The sequence below is a fragment of the Notothenia coriiceps genome, unplaced genomic scaffold (genome assembly GCF_000735185.1).
Source record: "Notothenia coriiceps isolate Sejong01 unplaced genomic scaffold, NC01 NC01_scaffold00031104, whole genome shotgun sequence".
In the NCBI taxonomy this organism is placed as follows: domain Eukaryota; kingdom Metazoa; phylum Chordata; class Actinopteri; order Perciformes; family Nototheniidae; genus Notothenia; species Notothenia coriiceps.
The window spans coordinates 6,369-21,510 of NW_011363805.1; the positions used below are offsets into that span (position 1 = coordinate 6,369).

The window sequence follows — 15,142 nt, forward strand, 5'->3', positions numbered from 1 at the left end:
CACACACGCTTGTAAAATAGCACTTAAGTTTACCTCTGCTTACACCTATATGCCATTTTATATGCTGTGAGCTTATTATCGAGCCTTCATTGTAAGAGTCGCGGGTACACTGTATGCGTGTATTCCACTGTAGCGCCCGGTACATTAATGGGGGAAACCCTAGTTTGTACATGTTCAATACATGTGTAACACTGTACACATGAACGTTTCTTTTATCGGATCACCAAAAAAAAATCTCACTCCAAGCTGAAATCAAATGTTGGCAGCCCTGGTAGAACAGACCTTAAAGTTTGATAACTGTGTCTAAACTTTCTCAATTAATCGTTGAATATTTGCGGCCTATAAAATATTAGAGAATAATGAATATGTCAAAGATTATTAAAACTGTTTTTTCTTCCAACCAAAACACAATGATTTTCAATGTAATAGCACATAAGCCAATGGGAATATTCTGCACTTAAAAAACTATTAATCTGTTTGATCAAAACCGAAATGTATGATGATGGATTTTTTTCGACCAGCTTATAAATTGACTAAATGTTTCAGCTGTATTTCACAGTTTTAAAGTTTCAAATTGTGTTAAAATCCTACATTGCAACTGTTCTGGCCACATATGGAAGAATACAGTGACCCCTAACCCTTAGTGAACTAGCTCCAACAGCAATAATGTAATCTAATGCAAGGTTTTTAAGGTTGACAGCTTTGTCTCTTTTGCTGAATGGTTTTGGATGTTGTATCCTTATCATACTTATTTAACAGCATTTTACCATGACTTTTGTTAATGTTCTTAGATATGAATCTAGTGTAAAGCTTAAGCAATCATATTAGATAAATCAGTGCCTTTGACAACCTAATCTACAGCTTTTCATCATGAGGCTTTATTTGTTGCCGCTTTCATCTGCTCAGTAACATTAATAAATGAGATTTCATAGGAAGACACATTTGTGGTTAAAGTGCAACAAAAATAATAAACCATCTCCTTGACGACGCATGTTTTACAGCTCACCGAAAAATCCGCCGAATTAAGTGTGATGCAAACACGGCAAATTGAATCAATTTGCCTCCCCTAAGTAGATGTGAAGCCTGAATGCTCAAATGAATAGGAGAGAATTTCGGAGTTTAATGATGTTGTTTTTGTTTGTGCATTTCTTTCCCTCTGCTTGACGAAGGTTCCAGAAGATCAGGCCTGAAGAGGAAGAAAGATATCAGATAACAAGGAGGCGTGGAGGCACGTGGCGTCACGCAACCACCGTGAACCAGTGACAGGAAGAGCACCGGGACAGAATCAAGAGGTGAGTGGAGCATATTCTAAACCATGCAGAAAATAGCGAAAACGCACACAAACATGACACAATCCAGATGTGTGTGCACATGTTGAGGCACATTTGCATACATGTGATCAAGGACTGGTTCTGAAACGTTTGTATGGAGAAGACTAGACTGGAGCTTGTTTTTAAAAGACACTTTGATATCAAAAAACACATAAACACACAGTACTGGAAAAGAATCAGCGGCTAAGAAACACATCTACTACTAACATAACACTAAATGAAATATTTTCGAATTTAAAATGATAGATATTAATTAGGGATGTCCCGATCACCTTTTTTTGCTCCCGATCCGATTCCGATCATTTGATTTTGACAATTTACCGATACTGATTTTTCCCGATCCGATCTTTATGCAATGCATTAAGAGAAAAAAAAGAAAAAAAGCATTCAAGTTGCCCTTAAGATTATTTTTTTATTTAAATTGGATATTCTATCCAACATGGATATAGCTTCTTTTTTTCACAGCAGCATTGGATCAGTTCAGTTGTGCAGCATTGGATCAAAACTAAATAAAGCTTATCAGTACTCGTTAGCTTACTGCTACAATTAGACACTGCGCCCTGCCCACTCTGTTGCCAGATTTGAGAGAAATAAGCAACCAGGTCTATGAAAACAAGCCCCAAAGAAGCAACACATACATGATGTTGTGTAATTTGAAACCAAAACTAAGGCCTCAGGATGACTTTAAGACTTGAACATGGTCATTTTTGTTTTGTAACATTGAATACAATTTTTTTTTTAAAAAAGTATTAAAAAAAAAAATAAATAATCCCGATCCCCGATTTTTTTCTCCCAATTCTGATCTTTTGAAAAAATCACATGATCGGCTCCGATCCCCGATCACGTGATCGGATCGGGACATCTCTAATATTAATAGCTGCTATTTGTAACAAAAAAAAAGCCCACAGTCATGGACAGATTATGAGAAGATAGGCATCTGTCATTTGTAGTTATGCTTACTCGTTAGTCTCTTTGTGGTCGTTTGGCACCTTCTCCTGGTCCTTTCATCTATTACTTTGTGTACAGTTTGCACCCCTTATTGGTTTCTTTGAAGCTCTTATTGTGTATTTTATCTCTTCGTTGTTGTTTTTCTCCTCTACTTGGTTTTCTGTCTTCTCTTCCTCGTCAAATTCTGACCCTCTGGTCGTCTTCTTGTGTTCATTTTGGGCTTTATCTTTTCGTTTTGCATCTCTAGTTGTTCTATAAGTGGTTATTTTGTGCTTTTTTTAAATCTCTGAAGTTTTTTCGTGTGTCTTCTCGCCAGTTTTGATCCTCTACTTGTGCCCCTATTTGCAGCTGTACGCTTGTGGTCATTGGATTGTCTTTCCAACAAGTAACTTCATATCGAGCTTCTGATCCGGGCTACTTGGCCCAGTTGGCCTGTCCATCCATAACACTATAAAAACACCTTCCAAACTCTTTCTGACTCTAGCAGGGCGAGCACCATGAGAAGATTATCAGATTTCAAAAGCTGCCTGTGCCACCGCTGGCTGGTCACCCGATTAGCCATGCCCATCACACAAATCCAGGCATGGCAAGATAACTTGTAAAGGAGAATGTCTCACAAGCATAAATGTGGTCAAACACTGCGGACATTTCTCAGGGACAAGCCTGTCATCGTTGTTGACGTATCGATCGGGACTAGCCTTCCTTTTGTGCCTGCAACACTTGATGATCAACCTGGAATACAAAGCTTCAAGCGTTGCGCAGACACATTGACAGGCTATGATTAAATCAGCAACCGTGGCAGCATTGTTGGTGACAATGATGGCAGCACTGAGGACACTTATCAAAGGGAAGGATCAGCGCTACGTACCAACGCTGCACACAATCACAAATAGATGCTCATGGATGCTGATGGGGGAAATTAATTTCTGCGGCTAAAAACGCAGCATTTCTCATCAAATCGAGCGGTCACCTCATACAGAATTCTGCAAGGGCTCATGAATAATTGTTTCCAAGCGTTATGTTTTGCCTGTCAGTCACAAGTGCTCTGCGTTAGCTGTAATACATCTGAATTAAGCGCCTGGTGGCACTCTGTCACGTACGCCCCGCCGTAAGCCGTTAAATACACAAATCGGGTTTAAATGAACACACACACCACTTGTCTTGGCTGGTTTGCAGGGTAATTCATCTTCCAACTCCATGATTCTGTTATGCAGTCAAATTGACAAGTAATCCATTGCTGGTGTCCTTGTTGTCAACATTAAGGTCATTTCTGATTGTTGCATTGAGTGAAAAGACTTGCAGCTTTGCAACGCTCTGCAGGGGGTGATGGGAAATACGCCAGGCGAATGTATCAATACATTCTGTATGAGTGATTTGAAGCTGTAGCAAAGTGCTGAAATGTTGAGAAGCTGAATACGTTGTAGAAGCTGTACGTACTTACATCTAAAGACACTATAGTCACTTCCAATCCCTGTATCCTCCGAGGATTATAATCCTTGCGTTTTTTGGCAAGTCACACTGTATTTTTTGGCATGGAGTTCTCTCCGTCACAGAGACCTGAAAGGTACAGGCCTCTTTAATACCTGTCAGGGGACTGTGCTGGAAGTGAAGAACATGTTTTTGAACAAGCGTGCTTAGGATTTAAATGGATTACAGCTCATTATCCCCAATTACTTTCCAGAATAAGCCGGGAAATAGGGAGAAACCTAACAAGGTGGTTTGTTAAAAACTGCTTCCAGGAGCTGTAAAGGACTATAAAAAGATTCATTATTTTTTTCTTAATTAATACACTTGAGAGGGTTTTTCTTTATAGAAAGCTGTTCATATTTCAAGGTTACCGTAAAAAATGTAATTGCTTTGTAAATAATCTTTAGAATGTATGAAATGGAAAACAGAAGCTGATAAATTACTGGTTATTACATGGCTTAGTTTAATACTCCATTCGGATTGGTCAATTTGGACATTTCAGAGGTTGTTATTCTAGCTAACAGACTGCTGTTAAAGAGAACAGACCGTTGCTAAGGGACTATGTGTAGTCATGTAAATGTAATTCGTTTTTACAACATTTGAAGATGAATTTCAGTACACCATCAACACATGTTCAGCTACCTCTAATCCACAAAACATCCACAGAGAAAGGAGCCTGGCACTGATATTGTTAGGTTGGACACAAACAAGCTGAAAGTGCACAGATAAAAAAGCAGAACTCTCAAGATGGAACATCGGAGTGTTTTTGGCGAACCTAAACATATAGCTTGTTCTTTGTTTGGCTGTCAAAAAGATCATTTGCAATGAAGGGATGTCTGAGTGGTTTAGAAACCAAGCAGCTTCCACCAGGAGCACTTTTTATGTCTTGCCCAAATTGCTAGAAAAATGTGCCAGCCAAAACTTTGTGCTTTCAGGATGTATTCAAACAGACTATGAACCTCACTAATAACAACCAGAATGAGCACAAAAACACACGATGTATTTTCCATCTCTAACAAGAAAGTGGATAAGTGTCACACAGTGGAAATAAGCCTCAACTTTCCCTATCAATAACATTCAGGATAGTTTGCTTTATGTCTCTGTCCTAATATGTCTCTTATATTGGCAGAGCTGTGACATTTTTCCTCCATAGACAATATTTACATTACAGTATTCATTTTAATTGAATAATTTGAAGGTGCTTTTAAATAGTTGAATATTTGAACATCCTTATTACTGGCCTGGCTAGCTGTTTCTATGTCTAAGACTGGAAACGAGAGAAGAAGCCAGTCTGGCTCTGTCTAAAAGTATAACAATGTAGCTTACTTCCACCTCTGAAGCTCATTAGCGAACACTTTGTGTATTTATATATACTTTTAGACAGAGCCAGTTTAACGGTTTCTACTGGCTTTTTCATCTCTGCTAGCTAAACTTAGCTAATTGACTCTTGGCTCTGCTTTGTTTGTAGCTAACAATCACAAGGGTGTTGGCAATGTTCTTATCAAACGTTTAGCATGAAAGCAAATAAGTGCATTCCAAAATGCTTATTTTTGTCTTTAAATTGCAGGAATTCATCAGTGTCAAAACACATTCAAGCTGAAGATAGATTGTTATATGATTAGAGACCGAAAGAAATAGCAATTATATTTTTATTACATCTACTTTTTCATTGTCTTTCATAAACGTACATTTCTTTTTAAATTCAGCACATATCGTAGTCAAAGCAGTGACATTTGACACCACTGCAGCTTGATTGGGGCTCCACAGCTGCAGCCAATTAAGAATAATTACCCAGAATGCCAAGATTATAGTTGTTCTTTGCCAAATTGTCTACGAGAGAACAACATTTGACAACATGCTTTTACCGTTTAAGCATTGTGTGGATATTACATGTTCAGTGTTAGCTCGTCATTTTATTTCAACACAGCTGCCGATCCCTCTTACCCTCCTCAGCCTTCAGTCTGGTCAAACACTCTTAACTCAGTAGTATCCATTGATTTATCCAACTGCAGTAATTTAACAAACCCCCCCCAGGCTGTGTCCTTTCCATTTTAGATTACGTAAAAGAAAACAATGCACCTAAAACTCATTCTCATGTCATTTTTGTATTCAAAGATGCACTGCTCTTTCCCTTCTGTAATATCGCGACACATTCTGAGGCTTTTTAAATATCCCTAAAGTCCCCCAAAATAAAATGGGTGATGCCGCTTTTATCCACTACGCTCCCAAAATGTGGAACACCCTATCAGAGAGGCCAACTCAGTGGACCCCCCACTTTAAATGTTCTTTTAGTCTTTATTATTTACCTACCTTTATATTGTTTTATTTATTTTATAGGTCTTAACCTTTTTTTCTGTTGTACCTATATGTTCACTTTGTTTGATGGGGTTTTATATTGTTGGATCGACTCAGTTGTCTTGTGTCTTATCTGTCAGAGAGAAACCATTATTTATTTTATTTTTGTTTTGTTATCATACCTTTGACCTCCTTGTGTCTATTAACCTGATAAAATGTTATATTTGGCTGCCTGTATCTTTTAAAGTTCTTAACAAATAATCTGAGGGGAATTTCTTGTTGTTTAATTTTAACTTGTGATGTGTCATTTTGTAAAGCACTTAGAGCTGCATATGCTTTATAAAATGTGCCATATAAATAAAGCTTTATTATTCTGCAGATTTATATTGTAAAAATAGCAATACCATCATCATGGCTGCTCGAAATCTTTAACTTCTTAACAAGCGAGATGACAGAAATGGTCAATTCCCCTCACCTTCCCCCTTTTCATAGTTTCCTGTGGTAATCACTGGTGTTTGTTGTACTCAGGAAATCATTAAGCAAATGTTTTTATTCATCCCCTTCAAAAAAAAAGGGAAGAAAAACATCTGCTCCGACATTATCATCCATCTGCCTTTTCCAAATCTCCCCCGCTCTCTTCTACGGATATCTCCTCTTCACCCGCAGCATGTAATAACTGTCATCTGCCACGCCAATGAGCCATGTAGTCAAAACCGCCGGTCTTCATATTTATCTCGGCTTATCTCCGAGCCGTCACGGCAGCCGTTATGGAGGGAAACGGTGCTTTATTTGCGGAGGAGGGGACAGGAGAACGAGTGGGCGGTTCACTCCTAAGGATGTCATTTGGAGAACCCCTCACCTTCACGACTGTGACGCATCGAGGCGTAGAATTGGGTGGCAGCCGGTGACAAGGTGTGATGAATATGGGTGTGGGTGCTAGATATTAATGTTAATCATTTTCCACTGCTGTTAGGAGCTAAAGGATTTTGCTTACACGTCATGTTGGATTGCGCTTGAGAAGGCCTCCAGCGATTTCTATCCTTTCCGGTTCACAGTAACTTTGCTTTCTAGTCTTGTTTTGGTCTGGCTGACAACTGATGGCTAAGGCATGAGCCGGGGGAGTCCCACGGGAGCAGAGGAGACGTCTTATAAAATATAATGTGCCGCTTAGCCAGGGAGACACTCTGGCATCCCGCCGCGCCGCTTCAAAAGCACCATGGAGCTTTTTTCAAGTGCATATTGCTCAGAACCCCTCTGTGAAATCAGAAGAGACTTGCATACGTTTACATTGTGGCTCCATTATAATGCCATAGTGGGAATAATGAGCAATCAACATGTGCCTGTCCACCTCAGCACAGCAACGTTATGCATCGCTTAGCATTTTCACGGATAAATCTTGTGGCCGTTTCTTTTTTGAAAGTTTTAAAAGTCAGATCCTTTATTTCCTGTTATCTCATTAAAACGAGAATCCAATGGAACAAAGCTATCGATGAGAACAATTGATCAGACTCCGGGAGGGGACAGGAGACTGAAATTCTACAATCCCCCGGACGATCTCGATACTGTCTCCTCACGCTGAGCCCCAGCTGTGAATCTTACCCACCCAACACTAATATTTACCTCCCTAATAAAAGTCATTGTCGAGCAGACCACTTTAAATCAGAGGCCTGCTTCTGTCGGGGCTGACAGGGGGAAATATGAGACATCTCTCACCGTGATGGAGTGCTGGAGAGGTTTTTATTATCTCGGTGGAAAAGACAGCCCTCATAAGGATCTGGTGAACGAGTGCAACTGTGCATGAAGCTGTAAAATCTGCTCCTGCCACTCTTTACTGGTGGGACAATTAAATACTTGAGACGGTCGTTAATTAACACTGATTAACATTCAGATGAATGAGGATTTCATTTACTGATATGGAAGTTTGAAAATGACAATTCATTGTTTAATAAAATAGATGTGTGAAGTTGTTCTAATCTCAATAAACACGGAAAATATTTCACCGGAATTTCCTCAAATTTGTCCTAAAAGATTCCTCGAAAGTTCACATACGCAATTAGTATTTATTAGAGAGACAGTGTTTTAAAGAGGCCTTATTATGCCTTTTTGGGATGTTCCCTTTTCTGTAGTGTGTTATACTGTATGTATAATAAATGCTGTCCCATTTATTTTGAACTTTTTGTTTGGGGATGTTTCCTATTTAACTATAATCAGTGCCACTGCCAATAGAGTGCCACAGTGACGCGTCCTAAAACCCGGAAGTAAGTTAGCATTTTACCACTTCCGGTTCCTTCGACAAAAAACAATGCAATTTCTCCGTAGGATTTTTGAAAATAGCTCGAAATAAGGTCTGTGGTTGACACAAATTGAAGAGACGGACCACGTTTTGTTCAGCCGGATAATATCCACATGTCTACCCTACTTTTACAATTTTCAAATCATAAATCTAATCGATAGATTTATGATCGATAGATTTATGATTCAAATGAATAGATACATTTCTTTGTATGCCGTCAGAATTAGTTAGGGCTGCACAATTCATTGAAGTTTGATCAAAAACTAAATATCACAAATCATCTCTCAATAGAAATATCAGTTAAAAGAACCACAATTAGTTGTTTTTTCAAGATCATGCAATCTTATAATGAGTCGTTGAAAGAAAAAATATATACGTTTTAACATAAATACTGAAAATACTTTTCTCCTCCAGCATATCATAAGAAATAGCAAAACATTTAACCCAGAGACACAAAGAAAGAGATTGAAAAAATAAATGTATTTCAGTGCTGCAGTAAAGTCTATGCACATATTTATGAATACAAAGGTGGATTTGCATAACAGCAGAACGCAGAGTACTCACTGTACATCTGAATGTAAAGACATATGTGTGAGGTCACAGTGTCAAAAGAGAAGACTTTGTGGAATGTGAAAATGTGGGGTAATGTTTCACTCCCTGCGCTAATGCGTCCCTCCGACGAGAGCAGAAGAGACAGAGAGAGATGTACAGTAGCCAGAAGTGAGGAGTAGCTTCTGCCAAATGCACCGAGGGCTAGACGAAGACGAGCCCTCGCCATCTGGGCCGCTCGAGGCGAGGCTGAAAACAACTCCAGCTCCATCACTGGCTCTCCGGCTCACATTCACACATTATTTTACTTCTTTTGGCCTCTAATCCCATGTCGCTCTCCAGCTGACTTCTCGCTCACGCTTTCAAATTGTCTCCCCCTTCCTCTTCTGAAGGATTTATCACTCTTAATTATCTTAACCATCTCGCTTCATACTCGGCTTGTATCGAGCATATTTAATCTGGGATTCAGCAGGGCTATTAGTTACACTCAACATGCAGAGGCTAATTGATTTAAGGAAGCAAGATGTGCTTGTTTGGTGCTCATGGGTTTAACTGAACGCTAACTGGAGAGCAGGAAAGGATGGATAGGAGTGAACTTGCTGCGGTCTTAGTAAACTTTCTTTTGGATTTATTTTTGCTTTAATTCGAAAATCAGTTTCAACTTTGCCCGAGCTAGGGGAGTTGCAGCAAAGTGCAAGAAAATAAGAATTCAGAACTATTTCAATGGCTTGCAGTCTTCTCTAATACAAGTGGGGATTTTAGTTTTTTTTCTTACCCTTATTTACATGGCACAACTGCAGTTTGGATAAATATTTTTGGTTGGCGGGGAAACAGAACAGCGAAACAGATGTCTGTTTAAATGTCATGTTTGTCGCCGAGGCTGTGCTGACATTTGAGTCCCAGACTTTCACCTCTCGGATCCGTTCTCCGTGAGTCATTACCAGAATCAGGTTGAGTCAGAGCTGCTGTTGTGAATAAATATGATCTAATTGATAGCTGACCTCTCGCATCACCGAGCAAATGTGACCAAACCGACGCACGATAATAAGACTTAACTTCGCAAATAATAGTTTTTTACCCTTGTGTACGACTCCTACTGCATATGCATCTAGGGGAGCTTGTGGCCACGGATATTGATAATGGCATCGGGGACACTCAGCTTCTTGTCTTATTAATCACATCAGGCTGAGCAGTGACCTTTCTCCGAGCCCGCTGCTTTTGGCCGAGCCCGATCCTTTGCCTCTACCGCCCCCCCGGGGAGTTGTGGGCTGACATCACTCACCCTGTGTCCGCTAATGTCACCCCGAGACTGGCCGCAGAGGCTCCGCGCCCCCCCCATCCCCCCCCGCCTGGTGCCCCGGACACAGGCCTGGATGACAGAGACATTGATCACTCAGGAAGCTCAGGTTGTCTGGAGGGAGGGGTTAGCGAGGGGTTGTGTGCATGTGTGCATGTGTGCTTGTGTGTTTTTATACAACAGCAATTGAGACTGGTGAGCCAAATTAGGCTTCACATCTGGGCCTAACGAGCAAATCCAAAGCCATCATTGATCAAGGAGCAACTGGCCTTGCCAGTTGCTCTCTGATTGGTTAAGAGCTGCACAAGTGCTGTGAACTCCCAGGTTAAGCCTTTTACGCACCGTGATTATTTATTTAGGAGACATGATAACTGGATACAATATGGATCTGTGAGGTGGGAAAAAAAATCAACACAACAACAATACATCATCTTTACTGCCGGAATAATTCTGGCTATGTATCCATATTTTAATATGCACGCTTTGCTTGTATAAAATATAATTGTGTTAAGTGCTAAACAATACATAGAAGCAATTCAGTTTGATAAATGATCACCAAATTAATTCTGCTGTACCCCGATGACGCATTGCCATTATCAATATTTGTTATTTAATAAAGTATCTTAATACAAGGAACAAAAGTTTCAGACATGATTAAACCAAGGATAGAAGAAAAATGAACATGTTCACAAATAAAAGGTCTTACATTTGAGTTATTATTTGATAGTGGTACCAATCACCAATGTTGAACTTCTTGATCACGAGAAATGTAAAGAAGCCATTGTTTTTTTCTTAAAGAGGTGTTCAAGATACTTTCTCGTAGAAAAGTAGTTTGTTCTTTTAACCTGTTAAGCGAAACTGTGTCTCAGGGCTTCTTAACATTTAACAACCTATTAATGTGTGATACCCACTTAACGGGAAGAAACTCAGTAACTGACGATACAAACCATTTTTAGCTAAACGAAACACAAGGGTAATACCAAGCCTCTGAATTAGCCCTGAGCGAAAAAATGCTAACGCACTTAGCAGAGAACCCACTGTAGAAATACTTTATTACTTATCGGATCTGCTCAAACAAGATATCACATCAAAGCTGAGATTCCACAGATTCTAGAGGTATAAGTATCATCACTGTGCGACCAAAACTCAGGGCAGCGAAGGCAAACCCGGGCAAGACACAACGTAGCTTTACGGAGCCAAAACGGCAAATATGTCTTACCTTTGCTGTTTTTCTGATCAAAAGTTGTGTTCAATGGCATTAAAACGATAAAAACGCTGCTGAAGGTTAATCCAATGTGTCTGTGTCACTTTGAAACGATTACTGATAATCCATCATTCCATTTTTGTCAAAAACGGAGATTTCATATTAGCTGCTATGAGAGCTACAAAGAGCTTTTTTTCCTTGGAAGTCACAACTCAGTCAATTCAAAACGAGACAAGACACATATACCGTTAGATTCAGACATTTTCAGAGGGTACACCAATATCATCACATATAAACCTCTATAATTGATATGTCTATGGCAGGTCTGTCAATGACTATATCTCTATTCTTAAATGCATTTGGTGCAATTTTCAGTGTTGGACATAAAGCCTAAAAGCTCAATCATTTTGTACATCAAAATAATAGTAAGCGGTACCTACTCTCTTTAATGGTTTCGTCTATATTTGAAAGCACTGCTGACTTTTTTCTTTCCTTTTTTGCAAGTTGACAGTGGAATGTAGTGTATCATTGTCTGGTCAATAGATGCTTTTGTATGTCTGCTTGTCGGCAGCTGCGCCACGGAAGCTTAAGGCCTAAGGGATTTCCTCAACATCCAGGAACATCCTGTCTGGCTGATGCAGCACCTGTTGTTCAGAAGAAAGGAGTATGCACAAACATGATCCGCAGTAGCATGGGACCGATGACATTTTCTTTATTTTTGGATTCACTGCGCCTCTATTAAATGCAGTTATGCAATGCAAAATCAGTTATTGATTTGCACTCTTCCTGTACTCTGCTAGAGTCCTAAACAACTCTAAAAGGTTGTGACATGAGCAGTACACAATGTGAAGTTGTCAAGGATTGCTAAATTACCTTTAATTATATTTGATGCTTTGGACAAGTTCTAATATATAAAAGTCTGGCCAGACATAAAAAAGTGCCTGTGATGCACCGGAGAAAGAAATTGACTTTTTTATTGTCACAGATTTAAGTTGTTGTTAAGACCATAATGGACTCACATGAGGGTGTTGCACTTTTCTTTTCCTTATACATGTGATGTTTTGGTGTTGGTTTTTGTTGTTTTGTTTATTTCCGTTAACCGTCAAGTGGGAAATAAGTATTTTTTGTGTGTTTCTATTAGTATCCTAAGATACTGTTATGTTTGGCTGTGAAAACAAATGATTATGAAGGGCAGACAATCTATTTGTATTTATTTTGTTTTTTTTAAGAAAGGGGCACATAAGATTTTATTCTTCTCCCTTCTCCTTTTCGCTCAATGGTGTTTTGGTAGAGTCATGTTTTGTTGGCAATTATTGTACATTTGGTTTTGCGTACCATGAGCGGGACAAATACAAATGAAATGAAATGAAATAATGCTACTTAGAAAAAACCGTACTAGTATTGATTAAGTTAATTATTTGAGTTTGAAGCAGGAACAATTATTAATTCTCTGGGCAGATAATTAGGCTTTAATTTTCAAAAAGCTCTTTATTTGTCTCATACTGCCTGTGCTGCAGCACCTCTTTTCACCCTCTGTCTGAAACCAGAGCCCAGTCTGCTCTGATTGGTTGGCTGGCTGGCTCTGTTGTGATTGGTCAACCCCTTAGAGATGTCCCGCCCCATAGCCTATCACGTACAATGTGTTGGAGCGCTAGCCAAAAGAAGTGCAAGTGTTACAGAGTGATGGCATTATGTTACGAAAGTAATAATTTACCTGCACAAAAACCTATATAACACTCTACAGGAAAGTTGAACACTTACTATAAGTAAACATTATCCATCAGCTTTGACCTTCAAAAAAAGATAGTATTTATCATATGCCATACGTTCTCCTGTAAGAAAATAAGACGAAAAACAACAATCAATACCAAAATTGGAGAAAAGTTGACGAGAGCTAGCAGCCACTGCATCTTCATATACCCTCTAATTATGACTATTTTACACAAATGTCAAATATAATTAAATGATAAAATGATGACATTTTGTACGAACACGGATTTAACTTGACTGGCTGGTGAAGGTTCCTTCTTCAAGTTTGTTTGTGCTTTTGTTGCTGCCTTTATTTATTCGCCGATGTCAGAACTGGCAGTATTGTCTAGAGGAAACTGCCCTATTAGCTCTACAGAAAAAAAGACACACATTCAAAAACCTTACGCACATTAAAGAAGACATCAAAGTGTACGTTGATTAGGGTGCAGCAGCACAGGGACACCAACATTAGGCAAACTAATTCAATTCAAATTATTCAAGGATAAAAGGGTACGAAGCGAGATTGCAAATCAGCAGTTATTATTTGTGGAGCATGATGTAGTTGGTTTTTTTTTTTTAACACAACTTTCAATAAACATATTTCATAACAAATGCAGTTGGCATCTTACTCTGATGCGTTAATGAGGGCGATGTCTTTTATTGTTTCATTTGCTCCCCGGAGAACAAATGAGTTCTATTTCGCTATACTGATTACCAAGGTTTCACCCTGATGACTTTGCCTTGTTTTTGTTAATAAACTTTTCTGGGTGAATTTATGGCAAACCTCGGTGAGCTGTGGACGAGGATCATCTACAGAGAAAGAACGGATTGTCATCGTCTGATAAAAGAGGTTCATTACTGGAATGATTGTTTTTTGTCATGTGGCCCACCATTTTTATATTTAAAGGGGCCGTATTACTCAAATGTTTTGCTTCATATTAGTATTTTGTGCTTCTAATGTGACATGTCTCCATGCTTTAATGTTCAAAAAGCTCTTTATTTTTCTCATACTTTTCACCCTCTGTCTGAAACCAGAGGCCAGTCTGCTCTGATTGGCTAGCTGGCCGGCTCTGTTGTGATTGGTCAACCGCTTAGGGATGTCCCGTCCCTTATCTTATCAGGTACAATGTTTTTGGAGTGCCAATAGAAACCGAGTGTTACATAGTGATGATGTGAGAGAAAAACCCTGTGTAACACACTGCAGGAAATGGAAGACCACAAAAAGCATAATAGGGTTTCTTTAAGTCTAAAAATTAGTTTCTTGCTTTCTAACTCTGTTGTATTCAGTCTTTTGAGCTTTTGCTTTGTTGTTAAGAAGCACTAGCATCTTTAAAGCCTTCACAACATCGTGTGTGTGTCCTTGCACGTACGCACATCTTCAGGCTTTTGTTCAGTCAAAACCCAAATGGGGTATGTGTGGTGATCTGTCTGTGTGTGTGTGTGTGTGTGTGTGGGTGTGTGTGTGTGTGTGTTTGTGGTGATCTGTGTGTGTGTGTGGTCTGTTGTCTGCTGGTGTGTTTAGAGAACAGATTTCTTTGACGTTGACGGCACCAAAGCAATACAGATTTGGCAATTAACCTTGATGTCACTGTAATTACCAAGTCACTTTAGTAAAATGAATTAATTTCCCAAAAGGACTCCGAAACAAAATTACCTCCTCTGTTCGTGAAGGTAGGCAATATGGCGTCTGATAATTAGGGGAGAAAAAAGTGAGCCTCTGCCATATTCCTGTCTCTCATTGTGTGTATTCTGTGTAATCTGCCACGGGGGAGAAAAGCCACTGATCTGTCTGCCGCTGCCTTAACTTCCTCCGGGTTCACGCTGTTGTGACACTCACTCGTTCTGTTCTCGGTTCGTCACGTGAACAGCCACAAGCCTTTTTTTTCGTACACCTTCTGTCCGCCTCAGCTGGTTTGTGTCACTTTAGTCGTGGGACACAACAAGTAGTCGCCATTCATCTTGAAGGATGCCGCGCACACATCATGAAGAAGGGAAGCAGACTTTTCCAC

At 39.5% G+C, this 15,142-nt stretch overlaps 1 long non-coding RNA gene across 1 annotated transcript; it reads right to left on the reverse strand.

Moving 5' to 3' along the window:
• Positions 1–1,845: 1,845 nt before the first annotated feature.
• Positions 1,846–13,090, reverse strand: LOC104959818 (uncharacterized). Its single transcript, XR_799923.1, has 3 exons — positions 13,018–13,090; positions 11,321–11,325; positions 1,846–1,856 (listed from the first exon to the last, which is right to left on the reverse strand). It is a non-coding gene; the product is annotated as an uncharacterized lncRNA (long non-coding RNA).
• Between the last annotated feature and the right edge of the window lie 2,052 nt (positions 13,091–15,142).